At 48.2% G+C, this 15,630-nt stretch overlaps 1 protein-coding gene across 2 annotated transcripts in view; it reads right to left on the reverse strand.

The window, feature by feature from the left end:
• MED26 (mediator complex subunit 26) overlaps positions 1-15,630 on the reverse strand; it is a 41,483-nt gene that overhangs the window by 24,489 nt on the left and 1,364 nt on the right. The gene's annotated exons all lie outside the window — the stretch shown is intronic.

Here is a 15,630-nt window from a genome sequence, read left to right on the forward strand (position 1 = left end):
GAATAGCACAAACAACTGAGGAAATATTCTTCCAGTATTTGAAAACTATTATCTGATTTTGCAAAGATGTTACTTCACTCACTAACATAACAATTATCAGTCAGTGTTCATGTCAAAATTAAACTCTTAAGTTAACTATGGATACAAAACTTCAACAAAATACAAGCAAAGCAGTCTGGGTGAAACAACTGGCTACATCGAACTGAAAATAAAGTGTTGTGTTTCATGATTACTTGTAAACTGTCTGCTACCTATCCTTTCTATGAGTATATCATGTATGTACATATAAGGCATTTTTCCTGGAAAGCCAGCTGTCAAACATTTATAAGCACACCACATAGAGTAAATTAGAGTTCTCTATTACTTCAAAGTGCTTAAAATAAAGGCTGAATAAAACTAAAATCCATTTGCATTACTATAATTCAGCATAACATATAAATGAAAAGAGGAAAGAACCTGCATTCTTTAGATGCTAACTCTTATAAATTATGGCGTACTTAAAAAATGGTTCTAAGTTTTATCATCTCTGCAAGCAAACTGAACTTCTCCATGGTGATTATCAATGTCAAGGAAAAACAAAAAAACCCAGCTAACACATAAAAGTTGTGTTCAAGGACACAGTGCTCCCTTTTAGGAACATCAATAATGTTACTGGGAGATTCAATAAAGTTCAATATTCAGCACATCCCCTAACACTTTACACTTTATTTTTCTCAAAACTATACTGAAGAAACGAACTGCTCGCCCCTCATTCCCAGCTCCAGTTTCCCAGTGCCCTGCCTGGACACCCTATTTCCTATGTGTTTCGTGAACTGACAAGAGTCTGGAGACAGGCAGTGTGACAGCAGGGAGGGGAGGGGAGGGAGCTCTTTACAAAGGCTGGACAAGAGAAGCCTGAAGGAATCTGAGGTCAGATCTAGGGAGGTGTCCTACACAGCCATGAATGAGGGAGAGGGAAGTAGAAATGAGACAAGAAAGGAAAGAAGGGGCCAAGCCATACAGCACCTGTCATTGTTATTGTTCAGTCGCTAAGTCGTGTCCAACCCTTTGCAACTCCCTGGACTGCAGCACACCAGGCTACCCTGTCCTTCGCTATCTCCCGGAGTTTGCTTAGATTCATGTCCATTGAGTCGGTGATGCTATCTATGGTGTACTTATCTACGCCTCTGTAGGGCGTACATCTCACCCTCTGTCGCCCGCTTCTCCTCCAGCCCGCAATCTTTTCCAGCATCAGGGTCTTTTTCAATGAGTCAGCTCTTGGCATCAAGTAGCCAAAGTGTTGGCGCTTCAGCATCAGTCCTTCCACTGAAATTCATCGTTGATTGGTTTGATCTCCCTGCTGTCCAAGGGACTCTCAAGAGTCTTCTCCAGCACCACAACTCAAAAGCATCAATTCTTCATGACAATAGGAAAGGGGATGCCTGTTCTAATCACAGAGGATCTTAAGCCAATGGTGTGATCTGATATCAGTTTGGAAGGGGCAAGACAGAGAAAAGATGATGAAAGGAGAATATACATTTTGGTAGTAGAGTTACCAAAGTCATCTGTAGGATTTGCAGGTGGATTGGGCACATTAAGGTAGAGAAAAGCGTGGCGCACAGATGACCCCAGGACTTGAACAGAGCCACAGCTACTGCGGCACTGACTGCAATGAGGAAAACTTCATACACGTCTTCTCTGTCCTGGTGGGCTGGACTCCTGTGCTCTGAGAGCATGAAAAGCATGATGGGTGGGCTTGACTGGGGTAAGGAGCTGCACACTCCTGTTCTGAACCTTCCAAAAAGGCACGAGAGAAGAAAATAACCCTCTTCTCGCCGCTGGTTGCAGTACACAGAGGCCCCATGATCCACTCCACATCTTGATTGCTCTCAATAGTTTAAGTACTCTTCAGGCTAAATCAATCTACTTTTTTTCTTCTTCTTTTTTTTTTTTTAACTGTTTAATTGAAAAAAACAATAGGAAAAGCAAAAACAAAACCATTCCTATTGCCCCAATACAAATGCCTCCCATTTTACCCTAAGTTCTAGTTTTTGTGCCTTTCCTAGTTGTGCGATGCTGACCAAGAAAAAAAAAAAAAAAGCCCCTTTTCTTCATCACGACAAAGCGTGTCCACTTCCCTGCCATCTTCAGGGTCAATTTCCACAGCTCTCTGCTGTCTGACTCAGTGGATGCACCATGTTTCCTAAGCCTCTCCCATGCCATTTAATTAATGATACTAACAATTACTATTGGATAAATATATTCACTAACATTGTTATTAAAAATGATCATGTATCTGTAAATAAATTTCCAAGAGTTAAAAAATGTCTAGATCAAAGGACATGACCAAAGCTACACTTCCTGTCAATAAGTATTTCTCAAAAGGAAGAAGTATAAAGTTTTCCTGGGTCCTGCCAGCGGGGCTGGGTGGGATGAGGGGGGAGAGTAGGAGATGTAAAATAGCAACAGGACGGTTTAACGCCCAGTCTTGCTTACCTGCCAATGCCATTTTACCTACATATTTGAGTATAAGGTATGCATTTCTCAGTTATTCATCACATTAGTATTTCCCTATCTGGTAATGTCTCTGGGAGGTTGTGACTGTTAGCTCTGAGTAAGTTCTCCACATTTAAAGAACACTGCTTAGTAAATTAGGCGATTTCACACACAGAAATCTGTATTTTGATCCCTTCCCTCCCCTGGTCTGCACTGCAATATAGAGGGATTCGGAGAAGTTCAGGCAGGTGATAAGTCCGGTTGGGAGTTCCAACCCTAGCACTTCTTCTAAAGAAGTGTGTCTTTCCGTCTACAAGCCTGAGATTTTGTTCTACAACCAATTTCTTCCCACTTCCCCCCAGGGAGCTTTCAGAAATGTGCAAAATTATGCAATGTTGTCTGGTAACTGCTCACACTAAAACGAAGACTATCTTTGGGAAAAAATACCATCTGTGAAAACCAAAGTTAAATATCTACAAACTCATCCAGGAGGAAAACTGGCCCCAGCCCCACCCGTCAAGAAAAGCAGGGGTGGGGGCATGTACTTGCCTGTGTTCAGTGTCTCCGATGTACCCAGCGACTCCCTTGGGCGTTACTTACCCTTTGGCGGGCAGGGTCTGTCTTCACTTTACAAGAGGACAGCAAGTCTGACAGACTGTCCGCAGTATCTGCTGCGATTTGCCCAGAGACAAGCACCGCAGAAACAGAGCTATATAGATTTGAACCCAGGTCTACCTCCAAAACCCCTGCATAGGAAATACTTTTCTTTCTATCTGCCCATCCATTCGTCTTTTTCATTTGGCGGGAGGCTCAGACAATTTTGCACCCATCAACCTGTAGTTAAGAAAAGGGAAGAAGGCTTTCTTCTCCAAAAGACAAGACCTCATGAATGGCACTGACACGGCTCAGAGGGCCCAGAGATACCAGAAAAACCAGGAGGTGCGAGGGGGTGGGGGTTGCTAGGAGGGGACGGGGGCTGTGCTCTGCACCCTTAAGCTACCCCATGCCCCATGTGGAAAAACACAGCAAAGGCCTCAGTTCTTACCCAAAGCACAAGGGATGAGGCCCAGAAGCGCACTGGCCAACTGAGGTAGGCATTAAAATTAAACCCACATCAGGCAGGTGCTCCCGAGGCACATGTGGCTGGGGTTGCCACATGCACGGGCAAGCAGAGACCATCTCCATCAGCACCAGTGCTCTGCCAGGAAGCAAAGAGCTCCACAGGGATTCTCACTGTCGCCTCCCCTCCTCGCAGAGGCTCTGAGGTCAGTTGTGCGGTGGCCAGCTACTTACCCTGGCTAAGCCTGAGTCTCATCTGTTAGATGGGATACTATCTATCACAGAGTGAGCGTACAATGAGTTGCTACTGTCCTGCTTCTGTTATAGTCCAAAGATAAAGTCCTTACAAACATACAACCCTTAAAAGATGACATCAAAAGACACTGAACACTTGGATTTGTTAAGTAGGGTTGCTTATTAGACTGACTGAGATTCAGTCCCTCCAGGCTGACTCCACCTGCAGGTCTATTACCCACTAATAGAATGAAAAATCCGCTCTCTGCTCCTTCCAGCTGCAAGGCCTCAGGTAAGAACAGGCTCCCTCACTCTTTTCCTCATCTTTACCACAGAAACAGCAGCAGCTCCCGCCCTCCTCTAGGTGACTAAGCCCAAGTCAGACATTGCACCAAGCACCTAACACACTCAACCCCTCAGGACAACACCGCCAGGTGATGGCACAACAGCCACACATCACAGGTAGAGAGACTGAGGCCCAGAGGCTTTAGGTGATTCACCCTGAGGCCACTCCGGCAGAAGCAACTGAGGAGGACCTGGAGCCACTGCTCTTACAGCACAGCAGGGCTTCAGGGTTCAGAACCCTCTTCCAGGGGGAGTCCAGGTGGCCCAAAGGAGAGAGGAGGTATGCGCACTCCTGGGTGGGGGGTTGGTGCTGGGACTGAGGGATCATCACACCACAGAAGAGGCTAGGCAAGTGCTGCCAGACCAAAACTGCCCACCTTCTCGCCTGTCCTGTTTCCAGCCTCTAGAATCTCCAGACTCCCTAAAACTGAGCGGCACACACAAGACACACTCAATGCCTGAGTGCTGACCATGCCACTATGGCTAGAAGGGAACTGACGCACCATAGGAGGACCCCAAACAGCTGAGGTCTGGAGAGGGCCAAACAGTCAAAGAAGAGGGCTGCCCTTTGGGGAACCAGCCACCCCAACCCCAGTGCTTGTGAGCCAAGCAGCTGCCCTGCCCAGTCCCCACCAAACCTGAACTCTTTCTACCCTGAACCCAGCTTGGTGCTGCCAGATTAGGCAATGCTTGTGCTCACCCACAGCTTGAAATCAGAGATGGACCCACAGTAAGCTGGTCATTGGCCCTAAAAGAATTAACTATATGCAACAGCAAGAAAGGGACCAAAGCAGAAGGGGACACAGGCACGCCAGACAGGTTAAAGGTGGGCAAGATCAGACCAGGGTGCCAGGAAGAGAAGACAGTGCTCCTTGGACAGCTGGCAAGGGCCTTGCTGTGGGAGGAAAGCCGCACCTTGAGCCCAGAGAAGCAGGTAGGAAGGAAAGAGAATGGAGGGCAGACTATCCAGGTGGGGGTGCAACAGCAGGTCAGGAGCTGACAAGCAGCTGAGAGAGGCTGGAGCAGGGCAGGAGAGAGGAGGCCAGAGACCAGACACTGTGCTCAGCTGGCTCTCTTGGTTGCAAGTGACAGAAAGGTCAGATCAAATAAATGGACTTCACCAAGAAAAGACGCCACCAACTCACCTAGGGCCAACTGAGCCCCGGCAACTTATTCCTCCCCATCCCTCTGGGCCAGTCTTACTCCTGGGCAGGCTGTCCTCACGCAGCAGACCCTAGCAGCAACCTGTTCACATCCTTCCCATTTAAGTCTCCCCCAAGTACCCCAGCAAAGCATTAAAACTTTCAAATGGTCACAGGTCCGTCCCTGAACCAATCATTGGCCAGGAAAGATGTAGCCCCATGACTGGCTAGACCTCAATCACCAAGCACCCTAAGGACGTCCACCAAGGGATGGAACCTGGGTGAGCTGCCCACCGACAAGTCTGTGAACTGTCAGCTACCACCCACACATCAAGACCCAGGATGCTTCAGGCCAGGGACCACAGCCCACTCTCAGCAGAGGATGTCCCACTAGCACATCCTCCAAGGAAAACTAAGGCTGCAAACCTAACTTCATCCAAAACTACATGGTGAACAGCAGAGTCACAGTGCCATCTCAGTTCTGCCCAACTCTAAAGCCCAAGTTTTCCACCTGGAGAAAGACTGCCTTCTTCACTATGTCATCTACAGAGCTCCCACGCTACCCAGTCAGCCACATGGCCCCAACAGAGAGAGTGAAACATCCCAGTCTGTTTTTGAACACTCACTCTGGGGCTGGCACACACAAGAGCTGGATGCAGAAGACTGGCTGGGAAGAGGCTACATCTCCCTAAGGTCCCATTCACAGGAATGGGGCGACCAGGGGAGGCAGCCAGCAGAGCAATCGATTGTGGCACCACCAACCAACAGCACAGCATGCCGAGGGCAGTAGCTGGCTGGCCTGCAAGCGCCCAGGGCTCACCGGAAACCATGGTGAGACATCTGCAGAAAGTCTTAAAGGCCAGACAGGGGTCCTCAAAGCAAAGTCAAATATTCGAAGGCAAGGTGGTACAATGAGGTACAAGGAGGTCTGGAGAGAGCAGAAAGGCCAGTGCAGTACAGTTCAGGGGCCCAACCACAGCAACTTCTAGCGTTAGTCCTCAGGCTTCCTGAGTTCCCAAGCAGCTGCATTCAGCACTGAGCCTGCGGTGGGTCACTAAGGACAGCATAACACCCAGGGAGACGGCCTCAAGTGACAAGTGTCAGTAATGCGTCCTCATGCCCAAGGCCAGCTCATCTCACAAAGCAGATGATGCCACTTCCTATTTCCTGACTTGGGGGCGCCCACCACCGACAGGACAGAAAACCATGCCGACTACACTCCTGACAAAGGAGCATCATCCCCAGGGCAAAAGGCAGACGCTTACTCCCCTAACTCTGAGGGGGGCCAACAAGCAGGTCCACCAGCAACCCAAAGACAGCCCCTACCTCCTGGTCCAGACCAGTGTCTCACTGTCTCTGCCCTGCCACACGGGAGGGCTACAGCAGTCAAGGGACACCTGCGGCTTCTGTCTGCACAGCAGAGCTGCTGCTTCTGCAAGCTCCTCCCCGACTTCCTGTGGACATTACCATTTTCACCCCACCCCCAAGCCAAGCCAGAGTTAAGTCTCCAGGAGTTTTCAAGCTGAAAGCGAATCCAACCTTGTCCAAGCCTTCAACAGTTCTAATCCCAGAGCTACTACGTTTCCCACCACGTGGAACAAGTCTATCCACATAACACACAGATGCACGTGGTGTCGAGGACAAAAAAACAGAACAGTTTCCCTCTCAGTGCTCCCACTCCAATTTTAATCCCAAACAATATTTTGACTCAGTGGTGCAAGGAGAAACCTTACAAACAAATGCAGGATGAGCTCACCTCATTAAGGAGGGTGATGGTGAGAAGTGAAGCTCCTGCATGCAGCAGCAGCAGCTTTGGCTTGCTGACCAGCCTTCAAAGGGAGAACTTTAAATGCTTAAGAATAAGAAGCTCCTTTAAAATAGAAGCGAAAGGGAAATGTCCATTCACAAACCTCTCTGCCCCCAGACACACCTCAATCTTAACACGTGGCCCACATTTGCCACTGCCCAGATGCCAGCATCCAGCCAAGGGGGAGCAGACATCACCAACTTTGGGTGCTTGTCAGAGCTCCCCAGACACATAGGAAGGGGAAAATGAAGGGCCGTGAAAGATCACCTGACCCGCTCTATCTCAGCTAACCTAAGTGAAAGAAACCAAACTCTGAAATGCAAGCAGGTACCAGCTTCTGTTAAGCAGGGGAAGGGGACAGTTAAGAGGAAATGGACACAACAATCAGCTGTGACCAGACCTCCCAGGAGCCATCCATGCTGAGCCTGAGAGAACACAAGGCTGGAGAGCTCGGCTGCTGCTTGGCCATAGGCACCGCTTCCTCCCACCCAGCCCCACGCAGGCAGGAGAGGTGACGGCGTGCGGGACACAGCACAAGCAGGACCGTGCTGAGGCTCCCCTGGACTCCCAGAGGGCTCCTTAGCCCAGGATGGGGCCAGAAGCTGCAACCAGGCACCTGCGCTAATACAAGGCACCCAAGTGTGACTGCAGGCAAATCAGAGTCTGCAGTTCAGCCAGAACAAAGGGGTACTTAGAACCCCATGCTGCGATCTGACGCCATGCAAACCACCCGTTGCTTACTCCAGAATTCATATTTCAGTTATGTCCATTCTGTTACCTGGACCCAATCCCGGGCCCAGCAGAACACTCAACTACTTGAAGGCGCGATCATATCAAAATTTTAATTTAAAGAGGTGACGAAAGCAGCACCTCAAAGGCATCACCCAGGGTCACTACCAGGCAACTCCCACCCTATTCTCCCATGAACAGTGCCCTAATGTTTCTTGGGGACACCTCCTCTACTCTGGGTCAGTCCACCATGTCCTGATTTAGGGGTGAACCAATCAACACAGTCTGCTAATTCAATCAAAGTCCAGACAAATTCAATCAAAGGACCAGAAAACGTCTGCTCGGCCTTCTGGGGAAGAGGTACCTTCCTCTTCTGCCCTGGATGATGGTCGGTAAGAGTGATTCCCAAAGCTACAGGGGCTGGGGAGACGATACCCACTGTGCAAAGGCAACACAACCAAAAACAAAACAGAGAGATGGAGTAAAGCCAGGGTGTCACCTGAGAAGAAATCCACTTCTGGGCCTCTGTGCAACACAAGCCAATGCAGAAGTCATAAAGGTGCTTTGCCTGCAACTATCTAACTGAATGCTTGAAGGAAACAATGTGAAGTAATTAGCAGAAACCATTGTTCCCATTTTACATACCTCCACATCAGTGTCACTCACCCCCCTCCCCCCCACAGCACTAAAAAGCTGGCTTGCCAACTATCTGCCTGGCACAGATCCCAAGGCACACCAAGGGGGTAAAAAAAAAAAAAAAGCTGGGACGTGTTCACTGGAAATGGCTTTCAAGAAGGACTGGCCTTAAGGACACAGATAGCTATGTTGGGGATCACCCTGTGGCCACCAGCCCACCACTCACCCCAAGCTGGACCAGGGACCTGATGGCAGAGGGGTCCAGAGAGCTAAGCTGGAATAGGGGAGGGGGGATATCCAAGTAAGGCATCGTAGGGACAAGGGAACCCCAGCCCGCAGGTGTGTGCCAGGAGAGCCAAGGCCAGCTTAGCAGGCCAGGTGCTCTGCAGAGCCAACTGTGACCGGGGAGTGTGTAGGGGACGCAGCTGAAGGTACAAGCAGGAGAGCGGGGCCACTGGCACCTGGAAGAGGACAGCCAGGCCACCAATGGCCTCTCGGTGTGAGCCATGGTCACGTGCAGCTGAATTCTCCATCAGTAACTCTCCTGACTCCACCACAGAACCCCCCGGGCACAGAACTAGGGCCAGCCACCTACAAAATCACTTTGCACACAGTGGACAAGTGGACTAGAGTCTCCATAGCAGCCACCAGGCTGGCCTACCATGAAGTGTGGCCTGGAAAAAGCATCACCCACTTTCTGGCCCTGAAGAATGAAATCTGTGAGGGTAGGGGGTGGGGGTGTCCAGAAAGGGTTTGGTTTGTCAATGTCAATGATCAAAAAAGGCCAAAGAGTCTCTAGGTGGCATTTGATCAGTGTCTCTAGGGATCACATATAGACAGGGATCTAAGATCGAGAGCCACCTTCTCTATCAGGGGTGAAAAATGCCAGCCAAGAAACAAAAAGTGAAAAACACCTTTTTCTCAGCTGATTCAAGAGAAAGCAGAGTATTCAGGTACAACTTTCCTGCTGAATAAGCATAAAAATGCTGCACAGAAGAATCCAGCCTAAGGATCCAAATCTAGGCAGGAGAGTGGACTGCCTGCCCTGTATCCACTGCCCTCTCCCAAGTGACATGGGAGGCAGCAGCAGATGGGTGAGGACCAAGTGGGGAGGTTCCAACCCGAGCCATCCCTTCTAGCACTGTGTCCACGGAGCCCCAGTTTCTACACTGGTACCTGCCTCACCAGGTTGCTGTACTGCTGTACAGGTTAAATGTGTAAAGTACTGGCAACCTGCACCTACTCAGTAAATGCTGACAGCTGGCTCTGAAGACCAGCCCTTTCACAAGAACATCATCAAGCATCTGAGCACCCACTCACTGAAGAAGTTCTTTATGGATACTTGGGGAATAACTCTGGCTCTGTTACCAAGGAACTTGCCATCCCATGGGAACAGATCTAGTCTCAGCAGGAATGTAGAATTTTTAAGTTCTGTTAGGTGCCTGAAGGAGACTGTCTTGGATTAAAGTGGGAAAGGTTTCTGGAAAAGGGAAGAGGTAGGGATGACAGGAGGCCCCAGCCAGAGGCAGTGCAAAGGGTCCGATCCAATGTGCCACACACAAACAGGGAGTCAGCTTGTAGGTTTCCGTAGATGCTGTCTTGATGACAAGCTATAACTTTACTTCAAAACATTACTGGATTAGGAGCAGCTTCTGTCCTTGAATTTTTTTAAAACAAAACAAAACAGTACACCTGATCAGTGTACTGATGGCATCAGGTGGACGTTCCTGAATGTTTCTGATCATAAAAATGGAACTTGATATCCCAAAAGGTTAGGAGCCAGTAGGCCAGAAGATTTTTAGGGGGGAAAGGTTGTAGGAACTGGGAAGAAAATGGAAAGGCAAAGCTTAACGTTTAAAAACACTTCACATTTAAGGTAAACCTCAGAAGATGCACTGGACTTCAACTTTCATTCTGGGCACTGCTTATGTAACAGGTTGTTAGGCCCACTGGCTTTGGAGCCAACCAGCACTGAGTTTGGGCATCGAGCTTTCCCATATCCACCTCTGTGACACTGGAAAGATCCCTCAACCTCTGCTGCTGCTAAGTCACTTCAGTCGTGTCCAACTCTGTGCGAACCCACAGACAGCAGCCCACCAGGCTTCCCCGTCCCTGGGATTCTCCAGGCAAGAACACTGGAGTGGGTTATTTCCTTCTCCAATGTATGAAAGTGAAAAGTGAAAGTGAAGTCGCTCAGTCGTGTCTGACTCTGTATGACCCCATGGACTGCCGCCTACTGGAGTGGGGTGCCATTGCCTTCTCTGCCCTCAACCTCTGCTCTTCCCTAAAATGAAGATGGAGCATCCTTGTGTAAGAGTGGTTCAGAGAACCACCCAGGATGCAAAGCACACTATACATCCCTGGCACACAGTAAGTGCTAGTAAATGGCAGCTCTTCGTTTTATAGTCACCAATGGACGAATTTCCAGGAAACTCTGTTGCAGTCCCAGGAGCATTTGAAGGCTTTTAACCCCACCCACCTGGCTGGGACACATCTGACATGACCCTTCATTTTAACAGGATCCATATATAATCACAGAACCTCCAGGAACTCACAGGTCAAGAGTCTGAGTCCTGACCAAGGGCCCAGTCCTGTGCGACACCCTCCTGGCACCCTGGCCCTGGACCCTTGAGCCAGGTCTGATGATCATCAAGAAGAGCTCCCCCGAGTCCAACAGCACCTACCTCCCATGAACTCCTGCCTTTCGAGTCCTAAGTTTGCCTCCAGAAGCCACACAGAGCCAACCTAAACCCGTACTGTAAACCAGCCTCCAGGCCCTTCACCAGCCTTCTTCCTATCCCATTGCTGAGAGGGTAAACTGTTCAATGACTTGCCAGTGATTCCTCCAAACACTCCATTCCCCTCAGGTCAGAGACAAACCAAGAAATGACTTCCTTTTCCTTCTGAAAACATAAATGATGGAGGAAAAAATGATTCCACAAAGTCATTTTACGTTCTTGAGAATTCTGAACCATCTCTGAATAAGACACATGAAGAACTGTTCCATTTGGATCTAAGAGCTGTAGCCCTGTGAGGCTGCCCCAATCCCAGACCATCCATGCGCACACTACACCTGCTCCAGGTCCCTGCAGGGTAGTGGCTGGGTATCCCCAGGTCTGCCCCCGCCACAGCCAGCACCATAAACACTCACTAGAAGTGTTTACTCCACAGCTCATCCACTTTTTCCAGTTTTATCATATATCTCCATAAACAGCGTGAGTCGAGTTGATGATTGAAATGTAGGTGTACTGCCTCCCAAGAACTGAAATTCACTCGGAGTGTACTTTTAAATCCAGCATGCGGAATACTGGTAGGCCCTCCTTATGCAGGAAATGCTCTCCAATTCATGGAATCCCTGTGTCAACACCTGCTCAGTCTGGAGAATGAAAAGGAGCAGTGGGAGAAGGGGGTTCTAAGTGTGGGCACTCACAAGGCTGGACTGAAAATGCACTGCCTATGCAGCCAGCCACTGAGCCACAAACTCAGGCACCCAACCTGACAGCCAGCTATGTGGGCCCCACAGGCACCAGGCAGACTCAGGACAGCCACCACCAGGAATAAAGAGAAAAAGCACGACTTCTGCTGAGAGACAGAGAGCCCCCAGCTTCCAGAAAGCAGCTGACAGTGGTGGGGTGGCAGGAGACCACTGGAGGCAGTCACAGAGAGGTCATGAAGGGTTAAAATCAGTTCTGGATAAACCAGAACTCCATCTGCGAAGACAGACACATGGACAAATTGAGGCAAAGTGAGCAGAGCGCTCCTCCTTCACAGAACGCCAAGCCTGGCCCCTTGGAGGGCATGGCCCACCACTCAAAGCGGTGTTGTGAGCCCACATGGCCACAGTGCCTGTGCCTGTTTGTATCTGTATCAGGACAAATGCCTCTCCCCTAAGCTGATCTGAACTGTCTTCCAGGCCTCTGTGACCTGCAGCCAGGACAACATCCCCTGATGAGAGCCACCTCTGAGGACCTCCATGAAGACAGAAAGCAAAGTCCACCTTCTTCTGAGGAAGAGGGCAAGTCACAACAAGGACTTAAACCTGATGACAACCAACACTGTCACCTGTCCACTTCCCAAAGCCACAAAATGCCATCCTGCTGTCCTCACACATCCTGGCCACAACAAAAAGAGCAAAGACAGGAAGGCTACTGAATCTGGGCCACCGGCGTGATCAGGAAGAGTCCACATGTTTCGATTTCATATGTTCTAATATATTAATGAGAATTGGAACTAACAGCCTTCCATTTTAGAACTTAAAAGATTCCTCTTTTCTGCAGGATCAATGGTGTTTTATAAAAACACCAGAAGTGCTGAAATCTTGAAGCAGAAAAGAAAGCTGGAACACCAGACCCACGACAAGTTCCACATCAGTTGGCAGTTACCACATCACAGTGTGGTCTGGCCCAGGATTCTGTTCCCCGGACAGAAACCTTCAGATGTTTCCGGGACAGGTTGTCTAATGTCATCATCCTGTTGGATCTATCACAGGTAAAGTTGTAATCTCTTATAAACTTGTGTGGGAGAGAAGAGGCACCCACATCTTTTCTTACCAGCTCAAGAACACTGCCCTCATGGCCTCTTCTGAAGCCGTCTCTCCATATTTGAGATCACTACAGTGCATTTAAAGTTGGAAACATTATCGCTTAATAACTCTGGGTAAGTCCCTAACTTTAGGGCAGTCACCTCACATTAAGTCAGTAGGAAACAAAGGCATTTTGTCCTCTCCAGACCATGGAAGACACTAAACAGCACCTACTGTCATGATGTCGGCTTCTGCACCCACAGAAAGGGGAGACTGGCCACGCACCCCACCTCCCTTTACAGGCTGTTAGAAGAAAGTAGGAGATTTTGCTGAAGTGTTGCACGAAGTCAGATAAAGCATACATCTCTGTGCAGAAGTGTGTTAGTATTTGTTATTCAGAAAATTCACACAATAGATACTGCATTAAAAGACAAAACTTCTCGAACAATTCACGTTAGCGTCTGATGCCCAGGTCCAGAATCTGAACCTGGATCTAGAAGGAGCTTTATGGGGCAAACACACCAGTCCCCAGTCCCAGATTGTGGATGAGGAACCCACAGCCCAAGGAAGCTCACTGGTATCCTCACCTTCCAATTCCTAGGTGGGAAAATGATCTTTTCCATGTGTCTCTCTGAAGAGGCCCCTTGGTCATCTCCCCTTGGCACCTGAAGTCTGCAGAATACTGAGGAAGAAATGTAGTCCTGAGATTTCCTGCTGGAGAACCCAAGAAGGAGTCTAGGGTTCAGTAGTTTAACCAGCACTTAGAAAGTACGCCTAACACTTCTGCTCTAGACAGAGCAGACAGAGAAACAAACTCCTCCCGAAGGCTGTCCTCTGGAAGACAAAGCCCGAACTTTAGCAAAATAAGGAGTGTCCAATACAAAAGGGAATCTAATCACTTGCTGATGAGGAACCTAATCACTTGCTGATGAGACTATGCTTGAGTGGACTGACTCCGATTTCTGGGCAGGAAGAAGACAGTCCTCCTCAACTTTATCCATGACAAAACAAGATTAACAAAGGCACACACTGCACTTCAGAAAGATTTTTAACACCCTGGGCTGCCATACAACGGTAAGAGTAAGGCTTTCACTGTTCTAAACAACTTTTAGTTGCTTCTTGAAAAGGAGTGTACAGAATTTTTTTACTGAGTTGGCAAAAATTATTAAATCAAAGCCTGATGCTATAGATATTCAAGTACTCCAGAGGCTAGAATTTAGAGCAAAGAAGTTTCCTCTTAAGAACCCTCTTTGTCAGTGAGATGATCAGAAAATGTTACTTTGTTACTTCCCTAACTTTTTAGATACTTGTGGATATTAGGTCAGCTCCCTGACATTGACTTTTCAAGCAAAAGCTAAGTTTGTTATCATAATTGCATGCCCATAAAGGTAAGCATTAATGACACAATTCTCTATTGCTTCTCTCAGAAGAGGTTTAATTTTAGTGTTGGCTCTTCAACAGTGTCCCCATTTTTATTTTCCAGGAGCATCTTAAATATGTGTCAACTAACGATGCAGAAGTGGAGTTTCTACTTGGTTAAGGCAGAGAAGAGCATCTGTGTGATGGCAATGCCTTGATGAAGCCACCTAGCTCTCACCTGAGCCCAGTTCAATCAAGAGAAACTGCAGAAATATGGTCACACCATCTCTACCAGCAACCTATTCCTCCACGGCTCAGAGTTTCTCTGTGGAGTTTGCTCCAAGCCACACTCCTGTCAAACGGCTTGTAACAATACTCAGGAACATCACTGACAACAGCAGCATTTAAAGGAGGCACTTTCTCATCACTCATATTCAGAGACAATACCCTGATTTCGTCCACTATACTTACATCAGTATGACTCTAAGTCATCCCAGATAACCCACGTGAAATGTGCACTCCATGATACGTAACACAACCATAGGCTTGGACCCTCTTCCTCTTGTTCTCCTAGGAACCCTTTAGAGTCTTACAAAACAGTGGAACCCCTGAGGTCACCGCCCCACCTAATCTACAACATGGTGACTGCCTGTTAAAGCGCCTCCTGATCCCAAAGCTCTCCTAGGTGGTATTAGGATCAGGGCTAATATCTCAGCAACCATTCAGAATCTCTGGAAAGCAAACAAGCACATGGAATTCAAGAAATTACACTCTGAGGTGAAAGTCACCAAGGCTCATTTTTCATTTCACTTGTTTTATCCTCTAATTTTTCAGTCTTGGGAATTGCTGCAGCACCAGTTACTGCAAACATTCTGCAAGGTTTTATATAGCTTGTGCCTACTCCACCCCCAAAGTCATAACAAAAATGTATACATTTGTTAAAGACAAGTACCACCAAGTCTATCTTCATGGGGCCTGAAGACCAGGAATGACAGAATTACTTATGATACAGAAATCGGTCTCACAAAGATCACAACTCCTCTCTTTCTACCAAATTTGTACAATCCAACCATGAATAATTCCCAGAGTGCTGGCTAAAACCTACTGCTAAAAGTAATCCGCAAAACTCATGTAAAGGAAAAGCAAAAGTCCCCACAGTGACAGAAACCTAAGTTACCTGGCCAAGCCAAAGATGATTTCTTCCATCCCCAGCACATTAAAGTGGTTTCAATGGCCACTTCCTGGTCTCCCAGGAAATGCAGGGACTCACTTCATACCTGGATGCTACAACATCTTGCCATTGCTGAACTTACTCTGGCCAC

Source organism: Bos mutus, chromosome 7, assembly GCF_027580195.1.
Source record: "Bos mutus isolate GX-2022 chromosome 7, NWIPB_WYAK_1.1, whole genome shotgun sequence".
In the NCBI taxonomy this organism is placed as follows: domain Eukaryota; kingdom Metazoa; phylum Chordata; class Mammalia; order Artiodactyla; family Bovidae; genus Bos; species Bos mutus.